The sequence below is a fragment of the Monodelphis domestica genome, chromosome 2, assembly GCF_027887165.1.
Source record: "Monodelphis domestica isolate mMonDom1 chromosome 2, mMonDom1.pri, whole genome shotgun sequence".
Classification (NCBI taxonomy): domain Eukaryota; kingdom Metazoa; phylum Chordata; class Mammalia; order Didelphimorphia; family Didelphidae; genus Monodelphis; species Monodelphis domestica.
This window is the reverse complement of record NC_077228.1, coordinates 71,290,116-71,302,688: the sequence shown is the minus strand read 5'-3', so window position 1 is coordinate 71,302,688 and position 12,573 is coordinate 71,290,116. Positions and strand designations below refer to the sequence as shown.

General features: G+C 34.7%; 1 protein-coding gene and 1 non-coding gene across 5 annotated transcripts in view; both read left to right on the top strand.

Annotated features, from left to right (window-relative positions):
• The window catches only part of COP1 (COP1 E3 ubiquitin ligase), a 329,094-nt gene that overhangs the window by 299,187 nt on the left and 17,334 nt on the right, over nucleotides 1–12,573 (top strand). The window lies entirely within an intron of this gene.
• LOC130457799 (small Cajal body-specific RNA 3) lies at nucleotides 9,724–9,863 on the top strand. Its single transcript, XR_008917073.1, has one exon. It is a non-coding gene; the product is annotated as a small Cajal body-specific RNA 3 (non-coding RNA).

Genomic DNA, 12,573 nt, shown 5'->3' with positions numbered 1-12,573 from the left:
GAGTTATTCTCAGCAATCCAGTGATCCAAGACAATTTTAAAGGATTTGATGAAAAATGGTATCTACCTCCAGAGAAAGAATTGATAGTCTGAATGAAGATTGAAGCATCCTTTTTTCTTTGTTTCTCTTTTTGTTTTGTTTTATTTTTGGCTTATGTTTTCTTTTACAAAATGGAAATATATTTTATATGTATCGTCTATGTCAAATTGCTTGTCTTCTCATGTAAAGAAGAGGAGAGAGATAGAGAATTTAGAACTAAAATTTTTTAATATTTAACATTATTTTTTTCATGTAATTAAAAATAAAATATATTTTAAAAGAAATTAATAATGGATCGCAAAACATCTTGGTGGTCAAAAAAGATCTTTAATAGTTTCTATGTTAGAAACTGAGTAGACTACTAGAACTCTAACATATCTCCAGTGTGAATGACTGTTAGTAAAATAATGACTCAAAGAAAGCAATGATAGAGAATAGGAAGCACATACTTTGTACAGGCATTTCTCTATTATAAGAAGATAGCATTTTCAGTCCTTTGTTCACATACAGCTTTTTTTATTAATTCTTCCATATACAGTATTTCTGCTGTAGCATTGACAGCACTGTTTCCAAAGTTAACTTCTGTATCTTTACAAAGTCAGCACATGTTCAGAAAGACTAATCCTACCTGCCACAAGTAACACAAAGCAATAGACACGTGAGTTGGTATTACTAATTAACAACATCTGTTTCTGTTGTGTCCCTCTAATTAAGTGATTCTGTTTTAATCACATAACATTTTATAATGCTTAAATGAAATGGAAGAAAAAAGGCACATTTTCCCCTTTTCCAACACTGATGGGAGGTTTCGAATAAATAATTTCACCTACAGGTGAAATGAAAGCACTGATGTAAATGTACCCATATAAAGAGTGCAATAACAATTAGTCTTCATACTAGATTTTAAACCTGCACTCTAGGACCTATATGACCATTCAACTGAAACTACTTTCTACAAAGATACCAATGATTTCTTAATTGCCAAATCTAATGTGTTTTGTTTTTTGTTTTTAGTCCTCAAGATAAGGACTTTCTACAATCTGACACTGTCATTCACTGTATTCTCCCAGGTACTCTTATCATCTGGAGTTTTTTGGCACTCTTTCTCAGTTTCCCATCTAATAGTTATTTTACTGAACCCTCCTGCACCCATTAACTTGGCTTCGTCCTAGGTAATCTTCTCTTTTCTTTTTTGTCTCTCAGTTATTTAATCAATTCCATGGATTCAAATATCATCTCTGTGCAAATGATTTCTAGATCCTTCTATGTCTAATCCTAGAGTTTTTCTTAAGCTTCACTCTCTAGTCATAAATTGTCTGTTAGACATTTTAAACTAGATAAATGCTAAGTACCTCAAAAATAACATGTCCAAAACAGAAGTTACCTTTCTCCCCAAATCCACCTCTCTTCTGAATTTCCCCATCCTTTTGGTCACCCAGGTTCACAACTTTAGTGTTACCCACAAGCCCTCTGATGTTCTCCTCAAATATCTAGTTATTGCCAGATACGTCTAAAGTATCTCTTGCCCTTTCCTCTGTCTCTCCTGCAATAACCATTTTAGTTCTGGCTACCTTTTCAGTGGATTTTTGCTGTAAATTTCTAGTTGCTCTCCCTGCCTTAAGTCTCTCCTCTCAGCTGCCCAAATGATTTTTTCTAGAGCTCAGGTCTGACTGTATAGCCACTGCCACTTACCAGTTCCCCCCTCCTCCTGGAAAAAACACAGCACACACTCACTGGACTCTATTAGCTGTTACCTCTAAGATCAAATATAAACTCCTCCATTTGTCTTTTAAAGCTCTTCCCAATCTGGCCCCTTTCTAACTTTACAGTCTTCTTACATATTATTCCCCTCAATAGCACCTGTTGGGCCAGCCATTCTGACTTACTTGCTTTTCCTTACACGTGATGCCCTATCTCCATGCCTTGAATCATTTCCCTTATCACCTCTATTTCTTAGAGTTCATGGCTTCCTTCATGATTCAGCCCAAGTGCTACATTCTTCAGAAAGTCTTTCCTAGACTCCCAAGAGCTAACTCTTTCCCTCTAAAGCTCTAAAGTAACTTTGTATTGACTGTATATGTGTCTTATATATTTACTTATGTGTACCTGTTGTCTCCTTAGAATGTAAGATTCTTACAGAAACGCAGAAGAAAAACATATCAACCATGTGGTTCGATTGAGACTATTATTAGGGTTTTGATGTTAAAAGATCACTACTGCAAATATTTATTACATGGAAATAGGTTTTGAATGATACATTTTGAATGATACATGTATAACCCAGTGGAATTGCTTCTCAGCTCCAGAAGGGGGGGGAGAAAAGAAGGGTGGGAAAAATCATTAATCATATAACCATGAAAAAATATTCTAAATAATTTTTTAACAGAATGTAAGCTCCTTGAGGGAAAATACTTTTCACTTTTTCTTTTTGCCCCTACTAGTTGGCCCCAGTGCCAATCAATTAACTAATAGCATTCATTAAGCATTTAATATGGGCCAGGAACAGTACTAAATATTGGGAATATATTGAAAGGGACATACAAGGTCTCTGTTTTTAAGTAGCTCAGTCTAGTGGGAAAGACAACAGGAAAATAACACTACCTATAAGATAATAGGTAGATATATAGACAGAACAGATGAATTTCAGATAAGAGAGGGCTGGCAGAGAGAGAAAGGGACCAGGAAGAATCCTTCTGCAAAAGATGAAACTTGGGCTGAGCCTTCAAGGAAGCAGAGCCTTCTATGCATAGTAGGCAACCTGTGCAAAAACACAGTCATAAGTTGGGTTGTCATTTTCTAGGAATTGCAAGAAAGTCAATACTGTAGGATCATGGAGTTCATGGATAAGAGTTAAAGTGCAAGAAAACTGGAAGTAGAAAATGGGTCTAGTTTGCAAAAAGCTCTTTTTAAGATTTTAGATTTGATTCTAAATGTGATGGGGAGCCATTGCAATTCATTGAGTATGTATGGCAGAGGATTTGGGGTGGTGGTGATTAATGGAGCTAGTCAGGCCTGAGCTCAAAGAAAATCAGTTCTCTGAGTGGAAGATGAATTAGAGGCTTTGGGCAGGGAGACGAAAGAGTATTGCAATAGTCCCAAGAGTGCAGTGCCAGGGGTCTTAAATGGAGAGAAGTAGTTATGGGCAAGAATTGTCATGAAGGGAGAAATATCAAGACTTGGCACAATAGATTAGATATCTTGAGTGAATATAAGAGAAATATCAAGGAAAAACTGAAGTGTTAAGCATGGACAGCAAACATTAATGATTCACTGAATTTTTTTGGAATTCTGTTTTCCTACTTTTGACTTTGAACCAATAGAAAAATGAGATATTTTTAGATGGATAATCAGTTAGTCATTTTAGTTCCCTCCCCCCCCAACATAAGGGGAATTTGGAAGAAGGGAGTTTTGAGGGAGATGATTTTTTTTGGTACATGTTAAGCTTCAAGTATCTATGAAACATCCAATCCTAGATATCTAAAAGACACTTGATATGATACTATAAGTTTGGAGAAGTCAAGGCTAGATATATCAATCTGGAAGGCATCTTTACAGAAATGGTCATTGAACCCATAAATGATGATGAGATCTTCAAGTACTATAGAGGGAAAAGAGAATGCCCAGAATGGAACCATCAGGGACAGCCATGCTGCATAGGTAGTAGGCGTGACCTGGATAAAAAACAGCAGTTAATTAGGAAGGTGGATAAGAACCAGGAGAAGGCAATGCCACAAAAACCTAGAGAAAAGGGACTATCTAGAAGAGGGTGATCTGATCAATGATGGGCATTTTCAAATACTGCAGTGAGGTGAAGGAGGAGGACTGAGAAAAGGATGTTGGATTTGGGCATTGAGAACACTGGTGACTGGAGAGAAGCAGTTTCAGTTGAGTGATGAAGCCAGCAGCCAGATTGCAGAGAGTTTAGAATCCAGGGAGAAAAGAAGAATTGGAGGCAGTGAGTATAGAGGGCTTTCTCAAGGAGTTTAGCTGAGAAGAAGAAGAAGAGAGGAATAGAATTATAATTTTGGAAGGGTAGGGTCAAGTAGGAGGTTTTTTAAGATGAGAACGATTGCCTTGCACATACAAAGTATTTTAAATACTTATAGATTGATTAATGCAAGAACACTCAAGTATTTGTGATTTTTGTTTTGTTTTTTTTTAATGTTTTGTCATATATTTGCAAAACATTAATAGATATATGATTCACCATACTTCATGGGATTTGAAAGGTCTGGTCTTTTCTTGAATATTACCTCCATTGACAAGAAACTCACTGCTTCTTGTGGCATGTTAATATTTGAGTTGCTTATTCCATTCCATTTTAATAGTTTTAATTATTAGAAAAATCCTCCTTAAAAACACTTTCTCAGAAACTCTCAAAAGTCAAGAAATGGTTAAAGTGTAGAAGCTTACTTAAAAAGTTTTTAGAAACAAAGTTGAAAAAATCTACAAGTAAAAAAAAAGCTGACCAATTTTCCATTATTACCTGAGTAAACCTCAGATGACTCTTTCCTGCTTTTTCAGTTCTGAACATTTTCTGTTCCAGCTCTCACACTTTTTCTACCCTAGTTTTTTCTGAATCCTGTAAGGTTTAGAATCACTTGCAAAAATGAGGAGCCCATAAGCTTTCTGGTTTGTGACTGCATGCAACTAAACAATACTGAATCGGTATATTTTATTTTCTGGTTGACAATTTTGAAGTCAGACAAGGAGGAGGAAAAGGACAGATAAATGATTTAAAAAGAGAGAAATATGTCCAAATGGGTCAGAGCCTTCTTCTCATATGACTGGCTCTATTCAAGTCCCCAGAACTTTTTCCTAGATATCTTGATTATGTCTGCCAGTTCTTTTTTTTTTTTTAGTGTAGGTACTCCATGCTAATGTTTTGCTCTAAGTTGATATGTTTTTTTTTTAATATATTTTATTTGATCATTTCCAAGCATTATTCTTTAAAGACATAGATCATTTTCTTTTCCTCCTCCCCACCCCCCATAGCCAATGCGTAAGTCCACTGGGCATTAGATGTTTTCTTGATTTGAACCCATTGCTTTGTTGATAGTATTTGCATTAGAGTGTTCATTTAGAGTCTATCCTCTGTCATGTCCCCTCAACCTCTGTATTCAGGCAGTTGCTTTTTCTCGGTGTTTCCACTCCCATAGTTTATCCTTTGCTTATGAATGGTGTTTTTTTCTCCTGGATCCCTGCAAGTTGTTCAGGGACATTACACCGCCACTAATGGAGAAGTCCATTACGTTCGATTATACCACAGTGTATTAGTCTCTGTGTACAATGTTCTCCTGGTTCTGCTCCTCTCGCTCTGCATCACTTCCTGGAGGTTGTTCCAGTCTCCATGGAACTCCTCCACTTTATTATTCCTTTTAGCACAATAGTATTCCATCACCAACATATACCACAGTTTGTTCAGCCATTCCCCAATTGATGGGCATCCCCTCGTTTTCCAGTTTTGGGCCACCACAAAGAGCGCAGCTATGAATATTTTTGTACAAGTCTTTGTGTCCATTATCTCTTTGGGGTACAGACCCAGCAGTGCTATGGCTGGATCAAAGGGTAGACATTCTTTTATCGCCCTTTGGGCATAGTTCCAAATTGCCCTCCAGAATGGTTGGATCAGTTCACAACTCCACCAGCAATGAATTAATGTCCCTACTTTGCCACATCCCCTCCAGCATTCATTACTTTCCTTTGCTGTTATGTTAGCCAATCTGCTAGGTGTGAGGTGATACCTCAGAGTTGTTTTGATTTGCATTTCTCTGATTATAAGAGATGTAGAACACTTCTTCATGTGCTTGTTAATAGTTTTGATTTCTTTATCTGAGAACTGCCTATCCATTTCCCTTGCCCATTTATCAATTGGAGAATGGCTTGATTTTTTGTCCAATTGATTTAGCTCATTATAAATATGAGTAATTAAACCTTTGTCAGAGGTTTCTATGAAGATTTTTTCCCAATTTCTTGTTTCCCTTCTGATTTTAGTTATATTGGTCTGCCAGTTCTAAAGTGTATTTAATTCCAATGTCAAGCATCTTCTATCTAAAATTAATATATTTGTTATTAATTATATATAATTCATGTATTAAGTTTAATGTAAATGTAATTTTGTGAACAGACTAATTACTCATAAAATTTTTGCATCCTTAAACTAATAAAGTGACTTTAGATTTTGTAAAAAGGCACTAAAAACGTTGTGAAAATTTCCATCTCTTCTCCCTGCACTCAGATTTACTTCTCTGTGTTTTCTTATCAAATGCAATTGAGAAATTTTTCATTTCAGTAGAATAGTAGTTGTTAAGGTGTGGAATTTGGTTGATTTTGCCAACAGGCCTTTGTGATCTCACTAAAAATTACACAAAGACTATTAAATAAGTGTGAAAATCTCCCACTTCAAAGCCCAATTCACAAATCAGACTGAAAAATCTCCCACTTCAAAGCCCAATTCAACAAATCAGACTGTAAAACTCATGGAATTTAACCAATATATCAAAAATAAACTTTCATCAAATTTATTTCTCCTTTTTGCTTATTTTTTCTTATACTTGTGCTTCACAGAGCTTTTCTTACACTTCTGTTTGCTTGTTTTTTCATTCAGTCAATAAGTCAAACATGTATTAAGCATATATTGTGTACCAGGCATTCCATTAAAGACTGGTAGTACAAAGACAAAAAAAAAACCTCAAAAAATTTCTGCTCTTAAGTTTACATTCTTCAAATACATCGCTGCACATACATCTATCTTGTTTTTCTCATTTCCAAATATCTAATAATTATAGCTAACATTTACATAGCACTTCCTATGTGCCAAACACTGGGTTAAATGCTTTATAAATATTATTTAATTTGATTTGATTCTGATAATATCCCTGGGAGGTTATCTATTATTTTCTTCGTTTTACAGATGAGGAAACTGAGGCAAACAGAAGTTAAGTGACTTGCCCCATGGTCACATACTTGTTTGTTTGAGGCCAAATTTGAATTCAGGTTTTCTTGACTTTAGAACCAGTGTTTCATTCACTGTGCCATCTAAGCTAGTTAAATATGTCCCTCTCCATCCCTAACCAGTAAACCATCTCTTGTAACAAAAAAAAAAAGGAGACAGAAAAACAGTGCCCCAAAACTGTTACATCATCTGAGTCTTACAGTATATGCAATGTTTTAAAACTGTAATTGTCCACATTTACAGAGAAGGAAAAGAGAAATCATGTTCTCACTTCTCTGGTCCAGTCTTGGTCATTAAAATTATATAATTCTCTCCATTTACTTGTACAACTCATTGTTTATGTTGTTTTCTTCACTTTATATCAATTCCTATATCCTATAAGCATATGAATACTTATCAGGATTTTTTGTGTTCATTTTTCCTTATTGCAGAAATATTATATAATACATTCAAGTACAACAGTTCTTTTAGCCAGCAGTTGTGAGCAGATTAGGGTGGATCCAAACCACCCTCATAGCCACCTCTTTTTGCTATAGGAGTTGAAGTCTCCCCAACTTGTTCATGAAGTCCAAGCCTTAGACCAAGCAGCAGCCCCAGACTGGGAAACCATCTGCTATTTCTTTTAGTATTTATAGATTTCTTAACCATTTAAACATGTATAAAAAGTATGCTTCCATTTTCATTAGGTTCCTTTATTTTGTATATGTTCACAAAGGTTTTGAGCATTTCACCTCTGACCTGATGTACCTTGTAAGTTCTGTGGTACTTATTGAGTGATTTTGCTCATAGTGATTTTGGAGAACACATATCACTTCATAGCAGAACAGACTCTACATGAGAACTTAATGTCTTTGATTTAGAGTATGTACCTAGCAGTGGACTCTTGAGTCAAAGAACATGAACATTTTTGATACCTTTTTTAGCATAATTCCAAATTGCTTTCCAATTAGGTGGACCAGTTCCTAGCAGAAAGTGTATATTTTTATTGGGGGACTTAACTATATGTAAAAGTATATATAATTCAAATGAAATCATGAAAAAGGTAGGAAAAAAATTAGTAATATTATCTTCAAACCTCAAAGTATTTTTTAAAATAACAATTATCTAAACTCTTTTGTAGTAGTTTAAAAGTAGAAAAGCAGATAAATGGAACTGACTAAATTAAGAGTAAATCATAATTGAGCTCAACAATTCCCTTATGAGAAATATTTCATGAAAAGACTATTTGCCAAAGGACCACCTTTGTGTTGGTTTTCTTAATGCAAAAGCATCTTATTTTTGTGATATTTTCTGTCCTTTATTTGGTCAAGAAACTTCTTGTAGCCAAATTTATGGAAAGTACCATGTCTGGTTCTCTGCTAATTATTTTATAACATGACCTTTAATATTGAGGCTATAAATATCTATTTTTAACTTATCATGCTAAGTGTTAAAAACTAATTTCTACCCAGTTGTCTTTTTTTTTTTAACCCTTGCCTTATGTCTTGGAATCAATACTGTGTATTGGTTCCAAGGCAGAAGAGTGGTAAGGGCTAGGCAATGGGGGTCAAGTGACTTGCCCAGGGTCACACAGCTAGGAAGTGGCTGAGGTGTAAAGATTAAAATTAGGGAATTTGGGTAGACTGAGGCAGGTAGAAATTAGTTTCTCTCTGCAAGGAGTATTATATTTTTTTAGAGGTTTATTAAAGGTTAAAGATTAAAGAAAATACAGAATAAGAAAAAACATGTGCCTAGGCCAGAGGCCTAGGCCAGATAACCTCACATCACAGAAGAGATGCATCTGCTCCAAAACGGAAGTCCAAAAAAGAGCCCAAAAACTTTGCCACCAGCTTAAATCCTTCCTCCATCTCGCCCACCTCAGAATTCCTGTGAGATTACAAAGCATTTTGGGGAAGTGGAGCAAAGGCTTGTGGGGATTGTAGTCCTGTATTTGAGTCTATTTTTTACAGGGGCCAGATTTGATCCTAGGACCTCCCATCTCTAGGCCTGGTTCTCAATCCACTGAGCTACACAGCTGCCCCCTACCCAGTTGTCTTTAAGTTATCCCAAAGATCTTGTTAAACTGGGAATTCTTCCCCAATGTAATTCATGGCTTTGGGTTCACCAACCCATCTGTACTCAAGACAACTACTGGCCTATAACAGAAAATGATTCATAGTATTCAAGTTAGTATGAAAGTGTAGTAACAGATAATATTTCCTGAGGATTCAGAAGTTATTTGATCTAACCTGCTAATGTACAGTCATTACCCCTAGTTTAATGTGCTATTGCTACTCTCTAATTTTATTCAGAGAAACATTCCAAATCCAGACACTGGAGCATGAGAGAAGCTGAAGGTGTTAGGGAATAAATGTTGAATGTTCTCTGTCACATAGAGGAAAATGTTTCTGTCTTGTTTTATCCTCTTTGAATTTCAAAAAAATATTTCCCTCCTGGATTGAACAAAATGGGAATAAAACTTGGAAGTTTTTGTTTCATGTTTGTACATGTCTAACTTTTCCTCCCATGTACACATTCTTTGAAACCTTTCTTCTCTGACTAAAAATGGTTTTGCCTTTGTATGCTGTGTGCTATTTTAATGGTTTTCCCCCCTATTCTCTGAATTTCTTTTTTCTTCACCTTATTTGAATGCATTATAAATCTATTTAAATGAGCATCTGATGTACCCAGAATGCTAGACTAGAAAAATCTGTACCACAAAAGGCCTTTTAATAATGAAGCACATCAGAAATGGAAGCTGCAGGAACCATCCATGTGGACAAATGAAATACTTTTTTGTCTACAGTATGCAGCCTTCCTATAAAATATGTGGAGGTCTCTGTCTGGTTTAGGACAGCTGACTAAGCTTGATCGTTCCCCTCCATACAATGAAAGCCAATATCCTTCAAGATTCATTAATAGTACTGCTTTTTTTTTTCCCTCTTGAGTTACTCAGGCCTTATCCAGCCAGATAGGTATACTAGACCATGAAGAAAAGAAGCCGTATAGAAAGGAGATGTTTGTATCCATATCAACAGGTTGGGGGGTGGGGGAGCATCTGATTATGAGTTTTTAAATGAACCTTAAAAAAAACTATTCCTCTAACAATGTTGGTACCAAATAATCAGTGTAAAAATCCTTTCTGCTTTTTGCTATTAACCACCAAACTACATATAAATATATATAAAGTGACACATACAAATATCACATCACTATATTGTTTTGCTTAACTTTTCAGGTAATACATTTTTCTGGGGAAAGTTGTTTCAGTGTTATGTACTGAGTCTGTTCTGTACAAATAAAAAGTATCAAAAATATTTAAGTAAAATAAACCTCTCGACTGTATATGGAAATTGTGGAACTCTTCTTTTCGAGCCTCATTCATTTAGCAATCTATTATAGTAAACATTTATAAAGCAGTAAATTCTGGCTTACAATATTTTAGCTTAATCATGACTATGTTTTTCCTAGTTAGGAATTATTTTCCCCTACTATAGGTTGCTTACTTGCCTTTAAAATACTAAGTCAATTTTTTTTTTGGTGGTATGGGGTTTTGTTTTGTTTTGTTTTGTTTTGTTGAATTAGAAAACTTATTCTCTCTGGGGCATTATTCAGAGAATGAAAGTAAAGGTGTACCAGGTCACTAGGTACCAGGGAGCATTATTACATATATGAAGTAGGCAAGATTCATTATGACTGGGGTTATATATATACTGTGCTTACCACATCATTCACTCTTTGCAATAATGACCTCATATTGGTCTGCCTCTTTTTTCAGAATACAACTAGCTAAATCATGAGTTTTAAACCCTGAAACGATGCGACATATCTTGTTTTTGAATGGAAGGTGGAAGGTATAGGCATCCCAGTCTTGGATTCAGAAAAACCATCTTAAATGGGGAAAAAAAATTGAATTATCTTAATTTTTAAAATTATTCATGGATTATTCTCTTTAGGAGACTTAATTTGAAAGCTTATATTTATAAGTTTTTTATATTTATATATTTTTTATATTTAAAAATGACACATTACAGGGGACAGATGGGTGGCTCAGTGAATAGAGAGCCAGGCCTGGAGATGGGAGGTCCTGGGCTCAAATCTGGCCTTAGACACTTTCTATGTGAGCCTGGACAAATCACTTAACCCCAATTGCCTAGCCCTTAACCTGCTTTTCTTCCTTGAAACCAAAACTTATTATTGATTCTAAGACAGAAGATAAGGTTTGGAAAAAATAAAAATAAAAATAAACTAGTACATCTAAACAAAAAATACTGAAGAATATTGTAACCATTTCAAGTGAATCTCAATTGTATTATTGATAATTTGAGTTTTCAGGTGCTGAAAAGATTTACATAAACTCTACATAAAGATTTTATATAGTAAGTTAATCATTAATTAACTATTTTTCTAAGGAGGAAAGCAGCTTCACCCAGGAAAATAGAAAAGACTTAACATTTTTTCCTACCAATTTTTTTTTTACAAAAAATAATGCCCAATCCAAAAATTTAGTGGATTCATTAATACTTTTGTATATATTTGCAAAACTATGGCAGGCCTTGTTTTAAATTTTTATAAAGGTTTAGATGTATTCTACAGTCCATTTTTCATGTTCAGTAAGAATTGCCAAATTATGAGATTTCCTTCTGGTATGAAGGAACCACTGACTTTCTCTAGTGCAGTAAGGGTGCCACAAAAGATCTCTCTGATTTCTACTTTCTAGCATTCTCTCTACTGGGCACATAGTCTGTAAAAAATGTCCATTGATTAATTTCAAAACAGAATGACTCTCAGAATTGTTCCTGAGTTAGGAAGCTTCCTATTGTTTCATTCAGATGAGCTACTTTCATCTGAGAGAGGAAGAATAATTTAAATAAAAAAACACTGGACTTTGAAATCAGAAGACCTTGGTTTGAATATGGGCTTTGCTACTTATTGGTTGTGTGATCAAATATTTTTAAACACCCAATTTAAATAGAGCTATTCTGTCATATGATAGGATCTGATCAGAGAAAGCCCCACACATTTACTGCCTTCATGTGTCTTGCATTAGTCTTAGGTTTAGACCTAATTAAAGGTAATGTTCTTAGAAACCTACTAAAGACCCAATATTTTTAAAAGGTTTTATGTGTTGATGTGTATTTCTTGGGAACCGGAGGAGAATCCTGCCCTGTATTTGTCTCAAGATTATTTGTTTGAAATATATTCTTAACTAAATAATGTTGGGATGTCAGTAGACCAAGAAAAGAAAGAGTTTTATCTCACAAATGATAAACTATTTTACTTAAACACTTGTTGGTAGTTAATATGTTGGTTCATTTCCTCTAAAAGAGTTTAGAAGGATTGCACTGTTAATTTGACCCTATATAGTAATTTTACTTTTCTTTGCATTTCAGTTTTCAAAATAACAAAATCTTTAGTTGTAAAGGGCTAAATTTTGAGAAAGAAGAATGTATGTAGAATTTCCTACAGTTCCTTTTAAAAATGTTCAACATGTTCCTGATTTGACAACTAGGAAAAAATCATTAGATTTGGCAGTTATGATATTGTCAGTAATTTTGAAAGAATAATTTCAGTTGTTTAGTAAGGCTGAAGCAAGATTG